Here is a 13,390-nt window from a genome sequence, read left to right as displayed (position 1 = left end):
TTTTGTTTTAATTTTTTTTTAACGTTTATTTGTTTTTGAGACAGAGAGAGACAGAGCATGAACGGGGGAGGGTCAGAGAGAGAGAGGGAGACACAGAATCCGAAGCAGGCTCCAGGCTCCGAGCTGTCAGCACAGAGCCCGACGCGGGGCTTGAACTCACGGACCCCGAGATCATGACCTGAGCCGAAGTCGGACGCTTAACCGAATGAATGAGCCACCCAGGCACCCCAAGATACTTTTTTAAATGTAGTATTTGACATACTTCTCTGGTACTTCTTATTAATTTTACTTAACATTAGTGCAATTGAATTTTCTGACTTTAGCTTTTATAAATTTGTATCTGCATTTATCTGCATATAAACACTAAAAGTGCCTATGATAAAGAAATAAATAAACAAGGGGCTCCTGGGTGGCTCAGTCAGTTGAGCATCCAACTTCAGCTCAGCCATGATCTCATGGGGTTCGTGGGTTCGGGCCCCATGTCGGGCTCTGTGAGGCCCAACAGCTCAGAGCTCACAGCTCAGAGCCTGGAGCCTGCTTCAGACCCTCTCTCTCCCTCTCTCTCTGCCCCTTCCCAGCTTGTGCTCTCTCTCTCTCTCTCAAAAATAAATAAACACAGGGGGTGCTCAGGTGGCTCGGTTGGTTAAGTGACTGACTCTTGGTTTCAGTCCAGGTCATGATCTCACAGTTCGTGGGTCCGAACCCCACATCAGGCTCCATACTGACAACACAGAGCCTGCTTGGGATTCTCTGTCTGCCTCTCTCTCTGCCCCTCCCCGGCTCGAGCTCCATCTCTCAAATAAATAAACATGAAAAATAAATAAATAAACATTAAAATAAGATGAATGGTAATTAATGAAAGGACAAAGCTAAGGTTCTAGACATCTGCGTCAGTCAACACGGGGTAGCATGGACCAAATTCACTCTCCATCATCAGACAGTGCCACGCAGAACATTGGACAGCGGGAGGGAACAGCGATGTCTGGCAGACAGGAAGCAAATGAGCTGAGCCCCACGAGGGTCCCAGATTACCGCCTGGAAAAGGTTTCCAGGCTGCGGTGCAGGGACGGGGGAGCCAGGAAGAGCCCAGCAGCCTCTGAAAGCTGAGGACGCAGAGGCAGAAATCTAGAAAGTAAAATGGCTACAGTCCGCAGGGCAAGTAGCGGGAAGAGCAAGCTGCATGGTGACAGAATTATGGAGACCGGCCGAGGGCCCTCCCTGAGCGTTCAGTTGAGAATACTGAATGCACCTGCAGTATGTGATGTGAAGAAACTACCAGAGGCCAGGAAGAGAGTCACCTGGAAGGATCAGTGGGAACAGGGCGCCGTACCCACAGCGGGGCCAAGAATAGTGCATGCGTCCAACAGCCAGAGTGGGAAACCTCCAAGTCCAGAGAACATCAGAGTGCAAGGCAGGGTGTGGCCTCAGCAGTGGAGAGAATCAACCCCGGACCAAACAGCACTTCAAGTTTAAAAGGAATAAACTGGGAGGGGGTGGGGGCCTGGGTGGCTCCGTCGGTTAAGACTCCGACTTCGGCTCAGGTCACGATCTCGTGGTTCGTTGGTTCGAGCCCTGCGTCGGGCTCTGTGCTGACAGCTCGGAGCCTGGATCCTGCTTCGGATTCTGTGTCTCGCTCTCTCTGTGCCCCTCCCCGGCTCACACTCTGTCTCTCTCTCTGTCTCTCAAAAATAAATAAGTGTAAAAAAAATAAAATTAAATTAAAAAAAGGAACAAACTGGGGGCGCCTGGGTGGCTCAGTCAGTTAAGTGTCCAACTTTGGCTCAGGTCATGATCTCGCAGTTCGTGGGTTTCAGCCTCATGTTGGGCTCTGTGCTGACAGCTCAGAGCCTGGAGCCTACTTAGGGTTCTGTGTCTCTCTCTCTCTCTCTCTCTCTCTCTCTCTGCCCCTCCTCCGCTCACGCTCTGTGTCTCTCTCAAAAATAAACATTAAAAAAGAAAGAAGAACAAATTGTCTCCAAGTAACAGAACAGTGTCCCAGAACAAAACTCAAGGATATTTAGAAGAATATAAAAATACCCATGGGGTGCCTGGGTGCATCAGCCGGTTAAGGGTCCGACTTCAGCTCAGGTCATGATCTCGCGGTTTGTGGGTTCAAGCCCCGCATCGGGCTCTGTGCTGACAGCTCAGAGCCTGGAGCCTGCTTAAGATTCTGTGTCTCCCTCTCTCTCTCTGTCCCTCCCCTGCTCATGCTGTCTCTCTCTAAAAATAAATAAACTTAAAAAAAAAAAAAGAAAAACTTAAAAAAAAAAAAATTACCCAGCATCCAACAAGGTACAGCTCTCAAGGTCTGACATCCAGTTAAAACTTAGCAGGCGTGTGAAGAGAAAAGAAAGTTTAACCCATAACGAGGAAGACAGTCAACCAAAAGTGACCCAGAAATGACACCGATGGTAGATTAGGAGACAAGGAGATCCGGAATGGTTCTTATAATGAGATTCCACATGGTCTAGAAGCTATACAAAGTAGTGAACTCGATAAGTAGAAACGTGAAACATACAGCAAGCAGAGTGCCCAAATCAAGCTTCTAGAGATGAAAATTACAAGGACTAAGAAGAAAAATACCCAAGACCTGATTAACAGCAGACTGGGCCTTGCAAAAGAACAGGTTAGCGAGCTTGGAGGGGGAGTAACAGAAACTAACCAGAGGGGAACTGAATAAAAATTAACGGCCCAGGCGCGAGAAGACAAATATTGTATGATCGCACTCCTTTGAAATATCAAGAATCTGCAGGTTACACAGAGACAGGAAGTAGATCAGAGTTTACCAGAAGCTGAGTGGAGGAGGGCATGGGATTATTGCTTAAGGCTGCAGAGTTTCTGTTGGGGCTGACAAAAAAATCTGGGAACAGTGTGGTGACAGTTGTGCAACACCACGAACGTAATTCATGCCATTGAATTACAGTCAAAAAGGTTAAAGTGGCAAACTATATATATATTTATATAAATTATATATTTTATATATGATAGATATTATTTATATATACAACAGATATTATTTATATATAAATGTATACCTATGTGTTTTGATATATATATATAAGTAATATATATTTATCCACAATAAAAGAATTAATAAAATGGGATGCCTGGCTGGCTCAGTTGGTAAAGCATGTGACTCTTGTTATCAGGGTCATGGGTTCAAGCCTTACAGTGGACATGAAGCCTACTTAAAAACTAAAAATTAAGAATAGCTAATAAATAAAATTAAACAAGATAAGCTGTTTTAAAAATGAACAGAGCATCAGCAAACTGTAGAAAAACTTCAGGCTGCTAAACATCCATGAATTTGGAGTCCCCAAAGAAGGGGAGAGGAGAGAGAGAAGGGGACCAAAATATTGAAGAAATAATGGCTGAAATTTTTTCCAAATTCATAACACACTAAACCTACACATTCAAGAAACTCCGTAAATCCTAAGTGCAAGAAACATGAAGAAAATTCTGTCAAGACATATCACAGTCAGGGGTGCCTGGCTGCCTCAGTCCATTAAGCGTCCGACTTCGGCTCAGGTCATGATCTCGCGGTCCGTGTGTTCGAGCCCCGCATCGGGCTCTGGGCTGACAGCTCAGAGCCTGGAGCCTGCTTCTGATTCTGTGGCTCCCTCTCTCTCTGTCCCTCCCCACTCAGGTTCTATCCTCTCTGTCTCAAAAATAAATAAACATTAAAAAAATAAAAATAAAAAGACATATTACAATCAAATTGGATTGATCAGTAATAAAGCGAAAATCCTAAAAGCGGCCAGAGGCAGGTGTGGGGGGACAAAATAAGGTGGGAACAACTCAACTCTTCATGTTACACTATTGTCTTTTGTTTTGGGTGTCATCCTGTTGAGCAAGGACGTGGGTTATTGATACTTTTGCCCAACTCGCTTTTGCTCTCTATGTAAATGACAAACTGTCAAATCTAAAAAGGTCTGGTCGTTTCTTTACCAGCCAAATCTGTCAGCCCTGCCTGACACCCCTCAGTGAGTTCGAGGTTGAGCCATAACTTGGTCTGAACAGGGACTATGTTCTGCGACTTTACAGTGACCAGAGGGCCCTCGAGGAGCAGGCAGAAGGGACAAAGAGCACTTGCCCAAGTTTCCAGCCACGGGAGGGGAAAAATTACCCACCGGCTGTGTTTTTGTTGTTGTTGTTATTGTTGTTGTTTTAATCATTCTATTCACCTCTCTGCTCCCAGGTCTACTAAATGTCCTCTTTGAAACACGAAAATGATGCTAAATGTTTCAGAAAGTGTGTTTTGCTCTCCTAAAACACCAGAGTTTTGTTTTCTGTTTTGCATAGTAATTTTTTAAGTTTATTTATTATTTATTTTGAGAGAGAGCAGGGGAGGGGCAGAGAGACAGGGAGAGAGAGAATCCCAAGCAGGCTCTACACCATCATCAGGAAGCCCGACGTGGAGCTCGAACTCACGAACTGTGTGATGGTGACCTGAGCCGGGGCCAAAAGTGAGGCACTTACCCGACTGAGCCGCCCAAGCGCCCCTGTTTTGCACAATAATTTTGATTCAGCGTTGTGTTCGGACTGGAACTAAGTTCTTGTCTCTAGCGTTTGAAGTTTGGGGAAGAGTGCTTCTTTCGTGGAGAACCATCCAGACTACTAGTTTCCGGAAGAAACGGAGCGCTGTCCCTGGGAATCATGGTCTATGGAACTGGAGCGGCTGTCATGAGGGCGATGGTGTGAGATCCACCGGGTCACGAGGCTGGATGGACACAGTGCAGTCATCGAATAGTGGAGATGGTACATTTGGGATCGGACTGAAGCAGGTCCAGAGGACACAAGTAAAAGAAACAATCAGGCAACTTCCTTTTCTTCTGGCACATCATCACTGTCAGCATCACCCTACGGAGGAAGGCGTGGGCAGTATCCCGAACTTGCCCGTGTTCACAAACCGAAACGCTCTCCCCTTTAAACACTAGCTCCCCATTCCCCTCTCCCAGCCCCTGAAAGGTGATTCCACTCTGTCTCTCTGAATTTGACAAATCTCGGGACCTCATATAAGCAGCGTCATGCAACATATAATGTCTTATGTGTCTCCCTTGTTTCTCTTAACATAATGTCTTAATATTTTTTTTTAATTGTTATTTATTTTTGAGAGAGAGAGAGAGAGAGAGACAAAGAATGCACAGGCGAGGGGTGGGGTGGGGGGGGGGGAACACAGAATCTGAAGCAGGCTCCAGGCTCTGAGCTGTCAGCACACAGCCCGACACGGGGATCGAACCCTGGAGCCATGAGATCATGACCTGAACTGAAGTCGGACGCTTAACTGACTGAGCCACCAGGTGCCCCTTTGTTTCCCTGAATTTAAAATGTCCTCTTCCTCTGGCTGTTTAAGAATTTTCTCTTTCTCTCTTCAGTCTACTGAAGTTTGACTTTGATATGCCAAGGTGTGGTTTGCTCTGTATTGAGCCCATTAGGGTTTACTGCACTTCTTATATATGTGGATTCATACCTTTCATCAATTTTAGAAATTTCTCAGCCAGTAACTCTTACTACTCTGGTGCTTTTTCTCCATCTTCTCCTGCTGGCTCTGGTTTTCAGCACTGACTCGCCTCCAGCTACTGGAGATGAGAAGTCCCTTTAAGGGTTGCATCAAGGCACTGTCTCCGTGCTGGGTTCCACTGGCTGTCCTGAGCTTGTTATTTTCTTCCTTCCAGTTTTCTCAGGCGGTAAAGAAAAGTCAGCCAACTCCACAGTTCATAGAATTGCCATTGCCCCCATATCCTTCAGGATCTAAGACTACAACATACGTGAGATTCTTGGCAACTGTCAGGCCACATCCACAGGAGCAGAGAGACATGGACAGTTGAGGTGTGTGGCTCTCAGGGCACGTGGTAAACTCAAAGGTCAGCCAAAGAGATGTGGGTTATAGCTTCAATAGCATTATCTCTACAAGATAACCAGATGGGCAATGAGGAAAGCTCTTTAGAGAAAAATACCAGCTAATAAATGCACAAGGAATGATAAAATTCAACATCTTATAGCACTCAGGGAAATAATGGATGCAGGAACAACCACCACGGGCTGCAAAAACCATTAGGTCAGGTTTTTGGAGCTTTATAATGGATGGATTAGCCTGCCAACTTCTAACCCCCAATCAATCCTATCATGACTAAAAGCAAGTCCTGAAGTGAGATGATGGAAAGAACGTAGAACTTCTTATGAATCAAACAAATAAGCAAAAAAGTTGAACTTGAATCCAATCACGTCTCTAGATCTAAATATGAGTTTATTTAAAACATTATTGTAATACGGGGATAGATGAACATGTCAAAGAACACTTGGGGAAAAAAAGGAGGGGGGCCACCTGGGTGGCTCAGTTGGTTAAGCATCCTAATCTTGACTTTGGCTCAGGTCATGATCTCACAGTTCATGAGTTTGAGCCCTGAGTCAGGCTCTGTGCTGACAGCACGGAGCCTGCTTGGGATTCTGTCTCCCTCTCCCTCTGCCCCTCCCCTGCTTGCTCTCTCTCTCTCAAAACAAATAAAAATAAACTTAAAAAAGAAAAAGAAAAGAACACATTTAGCCAAATCTAGAACTGAGAAAATCTACAGGAATATATACTCTGTTTCTTCAACAAATAATTGTCATGAAAAAGAAAAATGGGAGGGGATGGGGCGCCTGGGTGGCTCGGTCGGTTGAGCGTCCAACTTTGGCTCAGGTCATGATCTCACAGTTCGCGAGTTCGAGCCCCGTGTCGGTCTCCATGCTGACAGCTCAGAGCCTGGAGCTTGCTTTGCATTCTGTGTCTCCCTCTCTCTCTGCTCCTCCCCCGCTCACACGCTGTCTCTCTCTCAAAAATAAATAAAGATTAAAAAAAAACAATGTTTTAAGAAAAAAAGGGAGGGGAACTGACATAGATAAGATGTAGGAACTAAATGAAATCATCCAACTGTAAAAAAAAACCAGCGTTTTTGAGACAATTGGCAATATGAAAACATTGGGTATTAAGTATAAAAGAATTCTTGTTAATTTTGTTAGGTGTGATAGTGGTATTACAGATTTTTTTTAAGGTTCTTATTTGTTAGGGACACATGCAGAAATATTTACAGATAAGACAATATGATGTCTGGAATTCGCTGATATTCCAGTGGGGGTGGGGTGGGGGCAGGGACAGAAACAAAAGTGTTGACAGGCGTTGAAGCTAGGTGATGAGTACGTGGGAATCACTTTGTATTTGGTCTTCTTAGGACTATTTTTTATAACCATAATTAAACTTTTCAAAAAGCACAAGTTGGATGGTGAGGAGAAGGAGAGCCCCTGCACGGGGACGTCGAGTCTGGAGCATGTTTATATGTGGAAGGAGGGATAGAACGACAGAAAAAGAACTCCCCCGTGGAGCCAGGGCTGGAGGGTCCCGGGAAAAAAAGGTGCAAAGCCCAGGTGGCAGGCTTGACCTTGGCGAGGGTGGCAACTACAGTCCAGCCTCCATTAGATGCATGCCAGCTTGTGCCCTATTCACACATTTGATCTTAATTGGCCCTTACAGCCATCCCATGAGATAGCGTCATTATTCCCATTTCAGAGATAAGGAATCGAGACTCCGAAAGATGGGTGACTCACTCAGGGTCAGACAACCCGTAAATGGCAGATCCTGGATTGAAACCAAAGTTGCTGTACTTCCAAAGCTTGGAGCTGTGAGACGGGATGAAGGTGGTGAGAGCGGAATGTCAACCATTGGAGGTGACAGAGGTGACGACAGACGCAGCCTGTGCGACTGGTCGCCTCTCTTCCTTGGGCAGCTGGATGGGAGCTGTTAAGGACAGGGTGCCCGCCCTGCTGATCACGCTGGGCCAGCCGGGGAGGCGGAGGTGTCCCCACAAGGAAATTCCGCAGGGAGAATCGTCAGGTGCCTCACGTGGCCCCCTCCCACTCTGCGGCAGCTTCACGAGACAAAGGTCCAAATACAGAGAGTGCGAGTTGACCTGAGCTGCATATGAATCAGCAGAGGGTAGAAGGCTTCCAAATAAAGCTCATGCAAATTCAGCTGCTACCAAGAGCCCCAGGAAGGGGAGGCGATGCCCAAGACTACCCCCATCTCACGGTGCTCTGATTGCACCTGAACTTCCATTCTCTGTGCAGCTGTGCCCTGCTCCTGCGTAGACACCTGTTTCGGAGCCAAATGCACAGACACCGGAGGGGCTTCAGACAGAAGCTGAATGACCAGCACCAGACGAGCCATCTTGTCTACCTGGGGTTCGTTGTCACTTTGGATGCCTTCTGACTTTCGCAGCCTGCCTTGAGTTCGTGGTTGGCCAACCCGAGCCTGCGTTTTCTTCTTTTGGCCCTTCTGAAGCAGTTGACGGGAAACAGCCCACAGCATACTTCTCACACTTTCCTTTGCTCCTAAGCCTTTCAAGTGCCATCAAGGCGCATGAGCGAACACACCTTCCACCTGGGTCTTGGCTCCATCTATCACAGGAGACAGCAGGAGCGATCACGCTGCTGTTGCCCGCTGGGGGTTGTCACCACCCCCACGGACCCCTCCCACAGCCTGCCCAGTGCACAACCCAATCCTACAATCATGAGGGGCCGCTTTCTTGAGTCACTTCTACTACCAACTGTCTTAGCCTGGGTTCCATCCAGAAGGATGAGTCATTTATTTTGGGAAGCGATCCCAGGGTGACAGAAAGTAGGGGACAAGGAAGATGGAAACAAGGAAGAGAAAGCGCCAATCCAAGAGAGATTGATTGAGCTGCTCCCCGCTGTGGGCGTTCTGGGGCTGAAGCCAACTCGGACCCTCTGCGAAGCCCCATAGAGCACATCTCAGAATTTTCCACTCCAGGAGCGGAAGAGAGAAGCATTTATCCATCAGTTCCTGTCCCCATCGGTCAAGCACCCCCCATGTAACGTTAACTCCCTCCCGCGACCAGCTCTGGATCCGCGTGAGTACCAGTGGGCCCCAGGGCATGAAGCAAGACAAGTGCCATGCTCCAGGAACAAGGCCCATAATAAAAGTCGGGTCAGGAAGATCTGAAGGGAAGGACAAGAACAGTGAGGAAAGGCAGTTTTTTCCGGTAAGCGATGCTGGGGAAACCAGATAATGAGATAACCAGAAAGCGAAATTAGTTCTTGACTCTACCTCAAGCCCTGGAAACAGTTTTAGGTAAATCGCAGATCCAAATGGCAAAGGCAAGCTAACGGAGTGGGTAAGAAAAGAATTTCTTAAAGTAGGACACCGAAAGGGGTGCCTGGGCGGCCCAGTCAGTTAAGCATCCAACTCTTGGTTTTGGCTCAGGCCGTGGTCTCATGGTTCTCAGGATTCAGCCCCACGTGGGGGTCTACACTGACAGCTCGGAGCCTTCTTAGAGTTTTCTCTCTCCTCTCTCTCTGCCCCTCCCCCTGCCTCTTTCTCTCTCTCTCTCTCCTGAAATAAATAAACATAAAAAAAAAAACCTTTCACATAGGACACAGAAGGCATCCTGATGGCTAACAGACACATGGAAAGATGCTCAACATCACTCATCGTCAGGGAAAGACAAATCAAAACCACGATGAGATACCACCTCGCGCCGGCCAGAATGGCTAAAACAAACAACACAAGAAACAACAGGTGTTGGCGAGGATGTGGAGAAAGGGGGGCCCTCTTGCACGGTTGGTGGGAGTGCAAACTGGTGCAGCCACTCTGGAGAACAGTATGGAGGTTCCTTAAGAAACTAAAAATAGAACTACCCTCCAATCCAGCAATCGCACTATTAGGTATTTATCCAAAGGATATGAAAATACAGGCTTGAAGGGGTACATGCACCCTGATTTTCATAGCAACAACAGCCAGACTATGGAGAGAGCCCAAATGTCCACTGACAGTTGAATGGAAAAAGAAGATGCGATATATATATATATATATATATATATATATATATATATATAATGGAATATTACTTGACCATCAAAAAGAATGAAACCTTGCCATTTGCAATGATGTGGATGGAGCTAGAATGTATTATGCTAAGCAAAATATGCCAATCAGAGAAAGAAAAATACCATGTGATTTCACTCATACGTGGAATTTAAGAAACAAAACAGATGAACATACGGAATTGGCGGGGGGGGGGGCAATAGAAGAGAGGGAAACAAACCACAAGAGACTCTTAATGACAGAGAACAGACTATGGGTTGATGGAAGGAGGTGGGTGGGGGATGGGCTAACTGGGTGATGGGTACTAAGGAGGGCACTTGTTGTGATGAGCACTGGGTGCTGTAGGTAGGTGAGGAATCACTGAACTCAACTCCTGACACCTGTAGGTTAAGTAAAATTTAAATTTAAAAAAAAAGGAAAAAAATAAAATGGGACACAAAAAGCCCTAACCAAAGGAAATGGTGATAAATTTGACCACATTAGAATAAAGAGCTGGGGCACCTGAGTGGCTCAGTTGGTTGAACGCTTGACTCTTGATTTTGGCTCCGGTCATGTTCTCATGGTTCCCGAAATCGAGCCCCACATCGCCAGCGCAGAGCCTGCCTGGGATTCTCTCTCTGCCCCTCCCCCACTCTCAAGCACTCCGTCTTTCTCAGAATCAATAAACAAACATAAAAAGAATAACGGGGAGTTCCTTTTTGACAACTGATGGCAGTAAACAAGTAAACAGGTGAACACAGAGTGGAAGGAAGATATTTAAAATGCGTTCTGATTGATTCCGAGCATGTCGAGTTTCAAACATCTGACCGACCACATGAGTTTTAGAGGCATATGGTTAGATGGTGAAACTATAAAGATATAAAGAAAATTGAGGAAGCCATTACCATTCAAGCCAGAAGAGTGGTTACCTCTAGGGGGAACAGAGTCGTGATTTGGATGATTGGGAGTGGCCCGTGGGCTGTGTTCTAGCCCTCGACGGGAATGGTGCCGTATGGGTGTTTGCTTTGTGTTCGTTCATCGAGCTGTGTTTTGTCTGCGTACATTTTTCTGCACGTGTGTTCTATCTCACAAGATAAAAGTTTAAAATAGTGTCTATCTCAGAAGGTTTTTGTGAAGCTCTGCGTGAAATACTGCGTAGGACCCCATCACAAAGAGCCTGGCGTATGGGAAGGTACCTGCCAAGGTTAGCGACTCTGATTATCGTTGGGCTGGGGGTGTCTTGAATGTGACCCTGCATGTGGAACTTAGCAGATTTGTGGGCGGTCCACATGTATTCGTGGACGGCCACCCAGGGAAGGTGTGTGGGACACAGGTGGGGCAGATAGTGTCGGAAGGGGAGAGATGATGGCCCAACCCAGATAGAGCAATTCATCTCTCCCATTGGGTCCTTCAACCAGCAGACTGAAGTCCCCTAACCTTAGGAGTCCAAGTTCAGGAATAGGAAGGTACTTTAGTAAGTCAGACGGGGAGCTCTGGAGGATGGGGATTGTGCACCTGCTGCTCTAAGCCCCTCCTACCATTGCTCAGTGTGGCCTGGGTCAGAGAGAGCCCTGGGCTTTGGGTGCTGACTTGCCTCAGCCGGAGCCGCCAGGACCCTGGCCTGTGGGTGTGTGGGGCCCAGAGGCGGAAACATGGGGGCTTCATCCACATTGGTCTCTGGGCTTTGGAAAACCTATTGCTGCCACCCGAGCCCTTAGCCCCACTCTGGACAGGCCAGAGCAGGGCACGTATACAGGCTTTGAGCTGCCTCAGGTGAGCACGATGGGCTCAAAGCTGGCAGTGCTCCCCAAAGCCACCCAGACAATAGGGGGTTGGCACCTCTGTAACCTGGCAGGTGACTTCTGTTTATTATGTCGAGTGTACTGGAGTATAATTATCATACAATCAAATTCACCTTTTTACATTTTTATTTGTATTTTTTTTTTTACGTGGATTTATTTAATTAGAGAGAGAGTGAGCATGAGTAGGGGAGGGGCAGAGACACAGGGAAAGAGAGAATCCCAAGCAGGCGCCGCATTGTTAACGCAGAGCCCGATGAGGGGCTCAAACTCACAAACCGCGAGGTCATGACCTGAGCCAAAATCACGAGTCAGATGCTTAACTGACCAAACCACCCAGACGCCCCGTAAATTCACCTTTTTTATATAAAAAAAAATTATTCTTGAGAGAGAGAGAGAGAGACCACAAGCAGGAGAGAGGCAGAGAGAGAGAAATACAGAATCTGAAGTGGCCTCAGGCTGGGAGCTGTCAGCACAGAGCCCAATGCAGAATTCAAATCCACAAACAGTGAGATCGTGACCTGAGCCAAAGTCAGACACTTAACTGACTGAGTCATCCAGGCACCCCTTAAATTCACTCTTTTTAAAAATTATTTAATTTTATTTTATGTTATTTTATTTTATTTTAGAGAGAGAGCAAGTGTGAGTGGGGGAGAGGGGCAGAGGGAGAGAGAGAAAGAGAATCTCAAGCAGCCTCCACACTCAGCCCAGAGCCCCACATGGGGTTCGATCCCCCAGCCCCGGGATCATGACCTGAGTGGAAATCAAGAGTTGAATGCTCAACCGACTGAGCCACCCAGGTGCCCCAAATTCATCTTTTTTAAGCATATACTGGGACACCTGGGTGGCTCAGTCGGTTAAGCATCCAACTTTGGCCCAGGTCGTGATCTTGCAGCTCGTGAGTTTGAGCCTCGTGTTGGGATCAGTGCTTGACAACTCAGAGCCTGGAGCCCGCTTCAGCTTCTGTGTCTCCCTCTCTCTCTGCCCCTCCCCCGCTCGTGCTCTGTCTCTGTCTCTCTTTCAGAGGTGAACATTAAAAAAAAAAAATTTAAGCATATACTTCAATGAGTTTGACAAATGTGTGTGTTCACATAACCACAACCCCAATCCAGACATACCATGTTCATCACCCCCAAAAGTTCCCTTGGCCCCTTGACAGTCAATCCCCTCCCCCTGCCCTTGGCCCCTGGCCATCTACTGATCCGTGTTCTGTCCCCATCGTTTTCGGCTTTTCCAAAATGGCAAGTAATGGAATCATTCAGGTTGTAGTCCTTCAAATCTGGCTTCATTCACTAAGCATAATGCTTTTGAAATTCATCCATGTGGTTGCAAATATCAATAGTTCCTTCCGCTTTATTCCTCAGAAGTGCGTCACTCTATGGATATATCACAATTTGATGGTCATTTGGGTTGCTTCCAGTTTGGGGCAATTATGAATCAAGCTACCATAGGTATTTGCATACAGGTCTCTCACTGGACGCATATTTTCATTTCTCTAGGGTAATGCTTAGCAGTGAGATTTTTTTTTTTTTTTTAATGCTTTCATTTATTTTTGAGAGAGCATGGACGAGCAGGGGAGGGGTGAAAGAGAGGGAGACAGAGGATCTGAAGCAGGCTCCATGCTGACAACAGAGAGCCCGATGTGGGGCTTGAACTCACGAACCATGAGGTCATGACTTGAGCTGAAGTCAGACTCAACCAACTGCACCACCCAGGCACCCCCACCCACACACCT

Source organism: Panthera pardus, unplaced genomic scaffold, assembly GCF_024362965.1.
Source record: "Panthera pardus isolate Hobbes unplaced genomic scaffold, ASM2436296v1 HiC_scaffold_4, whole genome shotgun sequence".
NCBI classification, from domain to species: Eukaryota; Metazoa; Chordata; class Mammalia; order Carnivora; family Felidae; genus Panthera; species Panthera pardus.
This window is presented reverse-complemented; position numbering follows the sequence as displayed.